The sequence below is a fragment of the Hyalella azteca genome, unplaced genomic scaffold (genome assembly GCF_000764305.2).
Source record: "Hyalella azteca isolate HAZT.00-mixed unplaced genomic scaffold, Hazt_2.0.2 contig6657, whole genome shotgun sequence".
NCBI lineage: Eukaryota > Metazoa > Arthropoda > Malacostraca > Amphipoda > Hyalellidae > Hyalella > Hyalella azteca.
Window position 1 is genome coordinate 175,663 of NW_025936812.1, and position 11,954 is coordinate 187,616.

Here is an 11,954-nt window from a genome sequence, read left to right on the forward strand (position 1 = left end):
GTTCAAGTATACTTTAGTGGAAGTGAAATTAGTATCAAACTTCGGGCTCAGACCGAGCAACTTCGCAAACAGTTCGTTCACCAAAGCAGATTTGTTCAAAAATTCATGTTCTAATAATTCTAAGGCAAGTCGGTAGTTTTCATCATTAACACTAAGGTGGGAAACAACTTTAAGGGCATAGCCTTTAAAATACGTTTTCAAATACGTAAATTTAATAGCAGGAGAAAGAGATTCTCTATTTCCAATAACATTTTGGAAATGGGTAAGGAACGAGAAATAATCTAAATTACTAGTACCTTCGCCAGAGAAGGTAGGACAGTACAGATTGGGTAGTTTTAATTCAGCTCTCTTCTCCTCAAATTTAGGTTTAACGCTGACATCTTCAAATTTAGCCAGTATAGTACAACAACTCGAATTTACTTTCAGCTCGTAGGAAGTCTGACTATCGACCTCTTCGTTAACTGCATCCTCAGAAGCCTTCTTACTAATTAAATCAGCCAAAACTCTCTCGTCCCACTCTCTTACCGCAGTCAGGTGAGATCGAGCCAAGTCACAGTGCGCGCGAGCCTCCACTAGAGTCTGCGCACCTTCAGCAGCCTGCATCGCCAGCGTAATCTTACGCCGGCAAATGCCCCTCTTAAAAGTAGGGGACTCAGACGCCATTGGTTAAGCTAAGAGAGGCAATGTTAATACACAAAGTTATATTGGTAAGTTACATCCACGTTAACAGACCGCCGAGAAGCCTAGTTTGAAATTGGCAACAATCTATTTAAACTTAATTGATTAAGTATTATGTAGGGTTTTTTCCCTACGCTGGAGGTAATCCTCTTCTAGAAATGATTTCAAAAGTTAAGCGCTAAGCAGTATAGAAATAAGTGATCATCAATTAAGGCATTTTAATAAGAATTTATTCAAAGCTTCTTATTCGGGGCAGTTTCTTCATATTCAAAGTAGTTTAAATCCATTTATAGAAAGCTGCGTCCAGGTTTAATTTAATTTGGCAGAAAGGCAGCAGATGTTGACGATTACTCGAGATACTGGTAAAACAAATGCATCATTACAATAGAGTCAATAAGCTAATAAATGGCAATAATTCAGATATTTCAGAAGTTAAGCAGATGCAGTTAAGTTTACGCTAATAAAAGCTTATGGCTCACCTTAATCAATTAAGATTAAGTGCACATACTGCGCAGTGCTTACAGACGTAGAAATCAATTGTAGTAATTAATAATTCAATTTAATTTAACGCGCGGCAGTTCCGAGCATAAATATAGGTCACCTTAGTATAGAGAATGACCACCTTGGCCAGTCAAGGTATTAATTTTAAGGTTTAAAGTTTAGAGGTTAATAGTTAAAGTTTAAAGTTTTAAGGTTTCAAGTCAAATATGCAATTTGACGAGCTGGCCAAAGTGTCATAAGAAGTGAAAAAACGCCTGCACCCCAAAACTGAAATTTAAACAAATCAAAGGTTGTGCACAACAAATTAACACCATTCATTTAGAGAATTTAGGAAACTAAGGTAACATTAAGCACGTAGTGGAACAGAACACGACCGCGCAGTTAGAGTTTTCAGAATTAAGCCTCTACGAGAGCAGCGACTCAGCCTTATATGGACTGAACCCGTTCTGCTTCTTCGCCGTAGTCTTTTCAGAAGTCCGGATCGGAAATTTCCCGAACAAAATATCATGTTCAAATCGAAAAAACTGTGAAGGAATATTAGGATGGTGTTGACGGAAGTTCATGTGACTCTCTTTCCATAGACCTTTCCATAGACAAGTTATCATTAAATTGAGGGTCACGTTCGTTCTCTAATCTCCAGCGTCACCTCTGAGTCATAGTAACTGCATGCGTGTAACTCATTTTTTGATCGTGAAACGCGACTGAAAATAAGACTATTTACTTCTATTCGTGATAAGATTTGAAAACTTACCCCCGTCTGATTCACCTGATGTTTTGACTAGCAAACATTATTTGCTATTATATAATTAATACTTCTCTCTAAAGATATTGCTTCTCTTCGGTGTGCATTTAAACCCTCATAAACTTGCTGCATCTTCCTTTCAGATGGTTGTTGTATGATGGGTACTACTACGCTGCAGAGAAAGAAGTTCCTGCTTTATTCATCAATGGCAACGGGTGCCACAACTATACGTATTCCTATTACTATGTAAGCAAACAGAAGGGTTTATAACTCGAATGCATTTAATAAATGAGAATGCAAAAAAAAACGCTTAATGTATGTATCACATTGGTTAGGCCTGGCAGAACTACACCGGGGAGGCCGTGTGCATGTATCCTTGGGTCGACAGCGGGGTTAATTACTTTACAGCTGCATCAGTAAGGAATAAAAAAAAGTTTACGTGTCCTTTTTGTCTGTCCCAATGAGAGTTTTTCTCCTGTTGCTAGCGAGCGTATCGTGATGGTCATTACAGCAATAAAATATTAATTGTGGGTGTAAAAACATTGGCATAATGATGATAATACAGCAAGTATCGCTGTAACAATATCCAAATGCATTTATTTGATATTGTTTCATTTATGTTGTTTATTTGCATTCAAAACGCTTAATGAACCATGACCGAGTGCTCTGTATAAAATTTCAAATAATCAAATTTTTTGATTTATTACATTGTATAAATAAAAATTTATGCATTGTTGTATAAATGTGACATGGACAGCCTCATGTTCCGAAATTGGAGGCTTTTTCTTTTATGTACGCTAACTTAAGAATGCTGCTTAACTCACTGAACGCAAGTTTACCTGGCCTCGCAAAGCACAGCAGGTCTTCCATGTTGCCGTGACAGGATATATGGGCGAGCAGAGAAACATAACTAGCGAACATCAACGAAGTGCTCGTAACTTTCTAGCGCAGCCAAAGCTGTTGATTTTTTGTATTTCTTAGCTCTAATCATATTCATTGCACACATGTCAATGTTCACCCCTGCATTTTTTACTTTCCCAAGATGTCATACTACTTGGGCTTAGCGGACAACTCGATCAGGTCGGTGGCCATGGGCTGCCTTTCCGACAACATCCATGGTGGGCATCCACTGACTGCATGAAGTCGAAGACGTCCTGCCTTCATAACTAAATGAATATATATACTATGTTGCCTTGATAACTAAATGAATATATATACTATATTGCCTTCATAACTAAATGAATATATGTTTCCAAACATCACAGACGTTTCTCTTCCATATTTTGGAATCGCAATCACGTAACAAAAAAATGTTGCCTACATAATGCACTTGTCAATAACTTGATAATTATATCAAATTACTGATATTGATATCAGTTTATACTGCGAATCAAACGTTTTCATAATTTAAAAAAGTAACAAAAAAGTAAGAATTGGTCTTATTAAGTTTTAGATTAGTATGATTTTATTGTGACATAAATAAATTTTTACAGTGAAATATAAATTCTTTAATCTATTTTGTAATTAGTGTTTGCTGAGCTGAAAGATTTATCTAAATACCAACAATTCTGAGGAAACTTGTTAAAATAGTGACCATGCAGTGACCAAAGACTTGATGAGATGCCTAAGATATTGGGCTAAGATATTGAACATTTCTATAAAACCGTTAGAGGAAACATGCTATGCACACTTGCACAGGCCTGTCACTGACAGCCTAATGGACAGTTTTCAAACTTCATTTTTTAAAACACCTGATAAATTAAAGAATCAATGGTAATAAATCCAATTATGATTGAATTATTCAAAGGCCATGACTGGGAACCCAAAAAGTTTAACTTTATGTGTATTTAAGGTGTATTCAGCAGGATGGAATTCTATTTCATCTATTAAGGTTCATCTATCCAAGATCAATCCAGCTCCAGGCTAACAACTTGCTCAGTTCCACAATTATACAATACGAGGCAATTTCAACATAAACAATATTATTTCATGCATTTTTTACATAGAATATTGGTATTACTTTAGATTAAGTGCATCAAAAAAGGGGTTTTTTATTTTTTAATTATATGTTTTTTGGGGTGTAGATTAAGAATCTGAAATATATAATTAAATTAAATTAAAATATAATTTAAAAAACACCCTTTTTTTGGATGCACTTTATCTAAGGTATTACCAGAATATATGTACCTGTTAAATTATCATCCATACATAATTTAGTGAGTGACTCACTCACTCACTGAGTCCAATCTGGGCCCTTCAGTATATAGGCAATTTTTCCACATCTGACTCTAAAATATCTTGATATAATAATTAGTCAGTCGTCAATCGTCAAGGATACAAGACTGTGTAACCGGGGGTTACCATGACCCTTTCGCTACAAGCAAATCTGTAACCATGTAAATTCATATTAAGATGATCCGGGGTTTAGGACCAGAGTTCCGCGGTGTCCTTCACCGAGCGGTCTACTTTTTACTGGTGGCTTGTGCTGAGAAGACCTAATGCTTGGGTGAATGTTTAGGTAGGGGTTTTTATTGGCAAATCATTCAGATTGAGAATAGTGTAGACTCTAATTGAAAATATGGTCATTTAATCTCCGAGTGTTAATTGTCCAACCCATTTTATTTCACGATTCAAAACTTGGTCACTGCTGTGAGCTGTCAGGTGGAAGTATCACTGTTGCACTTAGCACTTTATGGTAGGCCGAACAACTTCAATACTTTTTGCAGCATTTTAGTTTCACTTGATATCATAAATTGCTTTCCATATCTTAGATTCTAAACGAGTTTTTATTTATCGTTATTCAGCTTAATTCCTGTTGATTATGAATGTTCTTTGTGAGGGGGCATAGCTAAAATTGGATTTTACAACCTAAAATTTCTCATCATTGTTTAACTTTATCAGCACTGAATTGAACTAAAATGCGGCATGTTATGTATTATTGATGCTATTTTATGCTTTAATGTGTCCAAGCGTGTGTATTGATAAGGCATTTCTTCTGTGTGTGCAGTTACTGCTTGCCCCTCTCATGCTCCTTATATCACACTGTAATTCACACTTCAATTTACATCCCAAATTGAATATTTCAAATTTCTTACTCAACTAACTTTTGCTGTGTCAATAGACAACCCATAATCAAGTATACTTTGTATTTACCATCATTTTATTCTTCCATCAATTCAATTATTAAAATTATTGACAAAATTATTAAAACTCCACCCGCATCCACGCGCCGGCAACAACTGATTTACACTAATTATTATCTTTATTTCATTCAAATTTTCAAGCTTCCCAAAAGACCATCGAATTTATAATGGACGTTTACCACGCTGAAATTTTGCCGTCGTGAAAATCTATTTCGATAGGAAATAAGAGCTATGGGAGGTAAACTAGCTACGAAAACGCGCTGCGCTCGAAAGTTTAGAGCTCACAAAAATATATTGGGCTACCAAAATATCAAATATAAATTAGACAATACAAACTCCAAAACACAAACAAATGAAATCTCACAATAGTTTTTTACTCACTCCACTGTAACATCTGAAGTTTGAAAAGTAGGTTGATCAGATTCACGTATCACGAGGATTAGTCGTTAAATTGCTCGCTAATGCATGAAATGTTGCCACAATAAACTGATTAAGTGCGCTACTGTGAGATAAATAATTTAAATTGATATTTGTGGACATTATTCGGTAATATAATTGTTACATAATGTAAATTAGAGAAAAATCCGAAATATTTAGATATTTAGCAAGTCAACTTGTTAGTGTAAACAATATTCAATAGTGTAAACCATGAATGATGGAGAAAGTGCCGATATACTTAGCCCTGTTAGTCCATAAACATTTGGTAACAATGTACTGTTGAACTTTTCAAACAATCGATATGGTGGGAGTTACATACGGTCGGTGAAAGCACTTTAAACTCTTCTTGCTAATTTTTTCAAAAATAACATCCTTAAATGATATGGCAACGTATTAAAATGATTTTTAAATTCTATCGCATCTTTTCTATTATTTTTCTAAGTAATAAATTCTCATTAATATTCATTGTGGTTAAAAAAATAAAGAAAGTTAAGATACGTAATTCACTCTTTTATTAATTGCCATAGAAATGTCTTTTTTTTAGCTATTTAATTACGCAAAACTTCCATAATGTCCTAGGAACAAATTATGAGAAATATAGTTTTTGAAATGTCTCTCAAGTTCCAGTAAACCCATTCTGAGCAAACTTTTCTAAAATTAATCATGCATTAAAAAGCGGTTCAATGTTAACTGTAATAAATCAGATCATTAGACACATCATGCATCGAACTCACCTTAATTTTCTCACATCTCTGGCCGTATTCCGTTTAACAAACTAATAACAGTACTATGAAATGCGTATGAATGCAGTAGCTCTATGTAAACATCGATAGATGATATAAGTAACAATTTATATTCAATAGGTGTGAATGTCAAAGCCTAAGTTTAGGTTTGGGCACCAACGTACACACACACGATCGAGTTCGATTGCAGAGTCGTTCATAGTACGAGCAACCGAAACATGGTCGTAAGTAGCAGGTGGACCCTCGTTTAAAATCAACCTAGAAGTGTCACGTTAATTATCGCCGATGGTTGCATTGCGGCCAATCCGTCTGCTCTCGGTCCACGAGCCGAGATTTGGGAAAAACGGCCAGTCTGCAGCTTTGCCCTCATAGTCGCTTTCCAGGCCGATGAACACGCGCGCCGCCAAGATTTTTGATTAGGTAGAGCCCGACAAGCTCACATAGAAAGGCGAGAGATAGGCATAGGGAAAAAATAGCGGTAGCAAGTCCACACAGAAAAGCCGCGATGTAGGCAGGAGAAAGGCATTGGAAAAATAGCAAGTGTATGTATTTTTTGTATTGTTTGTAGAGGATTGGCTACCCAAGAGACCAGCTGCCTTTCGCCCCGCTTGTTTATTTTTTTCAGAAAACCCCACGCCAAGTGAGGCTGGTTTCGTTATTATTCGTGTGTTTTATAGTTTTCATTTTGTTTTATGTATTTAACTTGGATGCATTTCAATTGTACTAGATATCACAACCCTCAGATACTGTGCAAGCGCACATTGTAGGATTTCGGTTTCGTACAGATTACTGTACAAGACACTACGCAGTACTAGGCAAGCCCAGGTGTACCTTAGTAATTATCTTTGTTTACGGCTTGCGTCTGGTGCGACAGCACGTTGCCCGCACTGTTCGTGAGGATTAATTAAATTTATACTCTGAATATTTCCTCTGAAATAATGACCAATAAATTTTCTTTGTATGTTTAGTTATACATATTTTCTTCTGTATTGTTTACAGAAACAGTTGTGGAATGTCGAATAAATGGAATAAATTACGATAAATGTTTGGCATCCTCGACGCGTAAATTATGCAGTACGGCGGTCGAGACGAAAGACGACGATAATCAGTGCTACGGCTGTGATCGTCTTTAGACTGTCTGTTTTGCATGGTAGTTTTGTTTCGTATCTTGAGTAACATCATAACAGATATTTTTTTTGTTTTTCAATGATTTTTACTGTGTTCAGATCTTTAAGGACAATGACGCAATTTCATTATTCAACAGGCCCCTGTGATTTTTTCAACTTTTTTATATTAGGTTATTGTTACTCATATGAGGTCAACTAAGATATCTAGATTCTTCGTTTCGTATCTTCGTTTTTTTGTGATTGGTTTTCCGAATTTCGACGTCACCAAGAACTCGCGTAGGTTCTTATACCGTTTGTAGAAGATGGTAGGCGGTATCGGGAAGAGTGATCGAAGACCCTCACTTCCTTCGATCCGGTGCCAATGCTTCATGGCGCATACTTTCAAAAAGGTTAAAAGATCGTAAGTTCATCAGCCAATCATTGACGGCCACGCAAGCAAAATCCACCAATCATAGACAAGAAAATAAAGCGTAAGTACTTACGTTCACTTAGCGATTTTTAAAAGTATGGCCCCTGCAGATCAGGCTCGCCTCAGGTCGTTTGTAGTTGTTTGTGGGTTATATTTTGTAGTAAAGAATAGGTTGCATCGTTGTGATCTTTCTGTTTTTTTATTTTTATTTTTCCGCTTTGGGCCTCTTTGAGTTGCTCCAAGAAAAGTGCTTTGCTGTAGCTTCTTTGTCTGCGGTGTTTGTAGAAAGTAAGGATAGTTTTCATAAAGTCCGGAACATTGTTGCTATTCCGTTTGTGCTTCAGTATTTCGCCCTTCTCAAAGTCTATCAATTAAAATGAGGGATGAGCACTTGAGGCCTCAATATACTGGAACGTTTCTGTAGGTTTAAAATAAGTTTTGGTATTCAATATTCCGTTCTTATGGAAAATTTCCTCTCTGTATGTATTGTGAGGTCAAGAAAGTTTAGCTGCTGTGTGCTTATTTCCATCGTAAATTTTAATGACTCGTGTATCATGTTAATTTTTTATAAGAAACTTTTGAGATAATCCTCACCTGTTTCGCTCAGAATGAAAACGTCATCTCTGTATCTCCGATACATAATAGTTTTGGGAATTTGGTCAACAAAGTTTCCCTCCAAAGAGTGTAGGTGTATATCAGCAATATCGGGTGAGGGCTAAGCCAATCTCTTCCTAATAGAAAATTCCATCTAATTCTAGTAAGATGGTTTAAAAAATCAGCTCTACGATTTCCCCGAAGTCCATCGTATTGATCATTTTAATTTTATACGGTAAAACACTCCCATCGTAGACATTCCCGATTAACGTTGATTGCGTTTCTTAATGGGATGTTAGTGTACATGGACACAATGTCCAGTGGTACTAGAAGCACGTTTGGGCCCAATTTTAGCGTTTTCAATATATTTAGCAGTTAATGACTGTCTCTTAAATATGTATTTTGATTTTTTACGATTGGCAACAGAAAGTAATCCGCAAATTCACTAAATTTTCATAAGGTCCACCACAATCTAGTGTTATAGGTCTGCCCACATACTTTTCACCATTTTGTATCTTTTTAGCGCATTTTCTCATTTATGGAAAAAATGCACTATTGTACTAGCCATGTCCGTCTGTCTGTCTGTCCGTCCGTCCGTCTGTCCGTCCGTCCGTGACCTCAAGTTTTTGTCGACGAGAAAATGCGCTCTTTGTCACTCACTGCAGTGAGTACTGAATTATATTTTTTTGTATTTTCGCAGTTATATTTTTTTGTATTTTCGCAGCATACGACCCGTAGACCACAGTCATTTCCGTTTCTGTTTTAGGAAAGTTAGTGTTACTGTTTCATTTTAACGTTGAATGCTTTAATTTCAACGTTGAATACATTAATTCAATTCGAGCTAAGAATTTGGCGTTAATAATAATGAGGATGAATAATGACAGTTTTGCAGTGATCTTTGCATGTAAGATGGTGAAAAGTAAGCCGGTTGATTTCAATGGTCGTAGACACGGCACCTCTGAACCGCACACTTCAGTAACTATCCCAGTAACTGTAAGGAGGAAGAACTCCGCCAGTCGCCATCAAATTAGCCATTGTTTGCACGGAAATTTTGTATAAATTATAAAACTTACTAAACTATAAATGTGTTGAATTATTCACGGTCGGAATAGTTTATTTTGTAGCACGGAATTCACTCTCATCAGAGGGAAATGAGAAGCTAGTTTATTAAAAAATGAATAAATAAATTCCCGTTCAAAATAAGATGTTAAAATATGTTTTTACTGATACAGAGCCAACATTTCTTCAGTAATAAGATGTCAATGGATTTCAACGAGCCCGTTAGGGAAAAATTGATTTATTATTTGCTTTGTTCCAAACTTATACAGTAGTTTTTATCATAAGGCTATCAAAAATTATCCAAGATTGTGACCCAAATGGTGCATATTGCTGAATTTCAACAGCTATCTAGTGTTTTTTGAATTCGCTTGTTCTATCGCTTTCTACTCAAAGTTCACGAACTAATTAATTTTAAATATAAATATACTGACGTCTGTATTTATTTATTTTATGTGTTATCCCTGTATTATTAAGGAAACGGATTTATCAGTCGCAGACTTGTCATGATAACCAATGAAGATAAGGATCCACTTACTAATTCAGACTATTCAATTACTTGGCTAGTTTTGAATTTGGATGATTCAGCCAGCCGTCGACCGATGTATCGTCAGACAATTCATTTAACCGTCGTGTTACCAGGTTATATGATTTAATTAAAAGATAATATATCATCAATTTGCCTTCATTAGCAACTGTTAACTTCAGCAAGGCATTGGTTAGACGTTTCTACAGACAAAATTAGTTGATGCCTGAATACTTCACGCTGAAAAAAATATGATAGTTCAAAATATATTGTACAAGAATGCAGAAACTAATTTAGATTGGCGCAAATGACTTACCTAAAAAATGTTAATGCTTAAGTTTCAATTATATTATAAGGTTGTGCTCTAATTCACTTTTAATCATAACCGTAAAAAACATAATTTAGTGCAAGAATGATGTGAATTATGCACAATTATATGTTTGAATCTGGAGCCATTACATGGCTCTTATTTTCCAACAAAGCAAAGTAATTTGTCCGGACTGATGCAGTCGCGGCTGCATTTGACGGCAATGTGAACTATAGGGAACCTAAATAGTTCCCTATAGTTCACTATAGGGAACCTATAGACGGCAAGGGAACTACTGTATATACTAACTTTCCCGGATGCAATGAGAGTGAAACAATCATTAAAGTTACGCAAGAATTACTGATAGGAGGCAATTATTCCTCGCATTATATCACTTTTCCACTTAAAAAAATACTATTTATATTGCCTTGTGACTTTGGGTTCACTGCATTCAATTCATGAACCGAATACTTATACAGTCTTATTACTAAAATATTGCATTCACGGAACTAAGGTTTGAAATCAAGCAAGTGATCCAAACTTTATGTTTCCTAATTATAAATGATTCTGAAATTCTGCCTATTACACTCGATTGGACAAAAAAGTAAACGCGTTTATTTTGGTTTTTATAACAGTCAGATCCTCTTAATCGTACATAATTTATTAAAGCAGACGGATTCGATTGTTTGGTATTTTATGAAATGAACGGATGGCTCGATTGCCCGTTATTATATTCCTATTCTGAATTTATTGTAATGTATAATGCATCATGAATGTATTGTCCGTTAATAAATTTATGATATATCTATGTTATGATTAACTATCCAAATTCAAAGTGAAGTTTAGAACAATAATTGTCTTCGCCCGTTAAAGTCAGCTCGTGGAGCACGCATCCCTAACTTTTAGCACAGCTAATGGCTAAGTGCCTGTCACGACCATAGGAAGACGTTCAACTGGGCGGGACAGCTCCCTTGGCATTGGCTGGATTCCAACTGTAGGATAAATGCTTAAACACGTTGTAGCGGGAAACTAATACATCTAAACACTTAGAGGTCTCTGCCAGCAGGTCCTGCGGTTCGTGGAAGGTTGAAACGACTAAGGACGAAGTCAGGAGAATATTTACTCAAGAGATTTGCAGAAATGACTTGAAAACGCAAAATACAATAACACTTGAAAGGTACATTTGACGAAAATCGTTATGGACACAACAATGGGTATGAAGAAGTGGCTATCTACTAGAAACAGACTACACCCGACGACAGTTAGTCTAGCACATTTTTCTCTGCTGTCACCTGTCGAGTAGTGCGGCGGCTTCAAATCTAGTACACAAAGCGGGACTAATATCTGGCCCGCTACAACGTATGCCTTTTAACTTACATTGCTTATGTAGGGTAATGAATAATTACACTGAACCCACTGCTGCGGTACGTAACATCTTCACAGCTCTGACATAAGGTCTATTATTTTCATAATCTTTACATATTAGCAATGATCCTCAATCATGCTCTCCAAGAGGTCATTTGTTAAGTATTAATAAATTTATTATTGTAATTTATGCAGTTTGGTTCATTTTTACTAGGTAGGAACTAATTGAACCACCTGCTTCTCAGGGCTACCTTCATGGCAAGCGTTGATTCGATGAAGCTTATACCAAAATGGTCACCTGAGTTTAAGTAGCTCTAGAAAAAAA

At 36.0% G+C, this 11,954-nt stretch overlaps 1 long non-coding RNA gene across 1 annotated transcript; it reads right to left on the reverse strand.

Annotated features, from left to right (window-relative positions):
* Positions 1 to 881: 881 nt before the first annotated feature.
* Positions 882 to 1,638, reverse strand: LOC108679715. The gene is made up of 2 exons (XR_001931393.2): positions 1,158 to 1,638; positions 882 to 1,037 (listed from the first exon to the last, which is right to left on the reverse strand). It is a non-coding gene; the product is annotated as an uncharacterized LOC108679715 (long non-coding RNA).
* Positions 1,639 to 11,954: the final 10,316 nt, after the last annotated feature.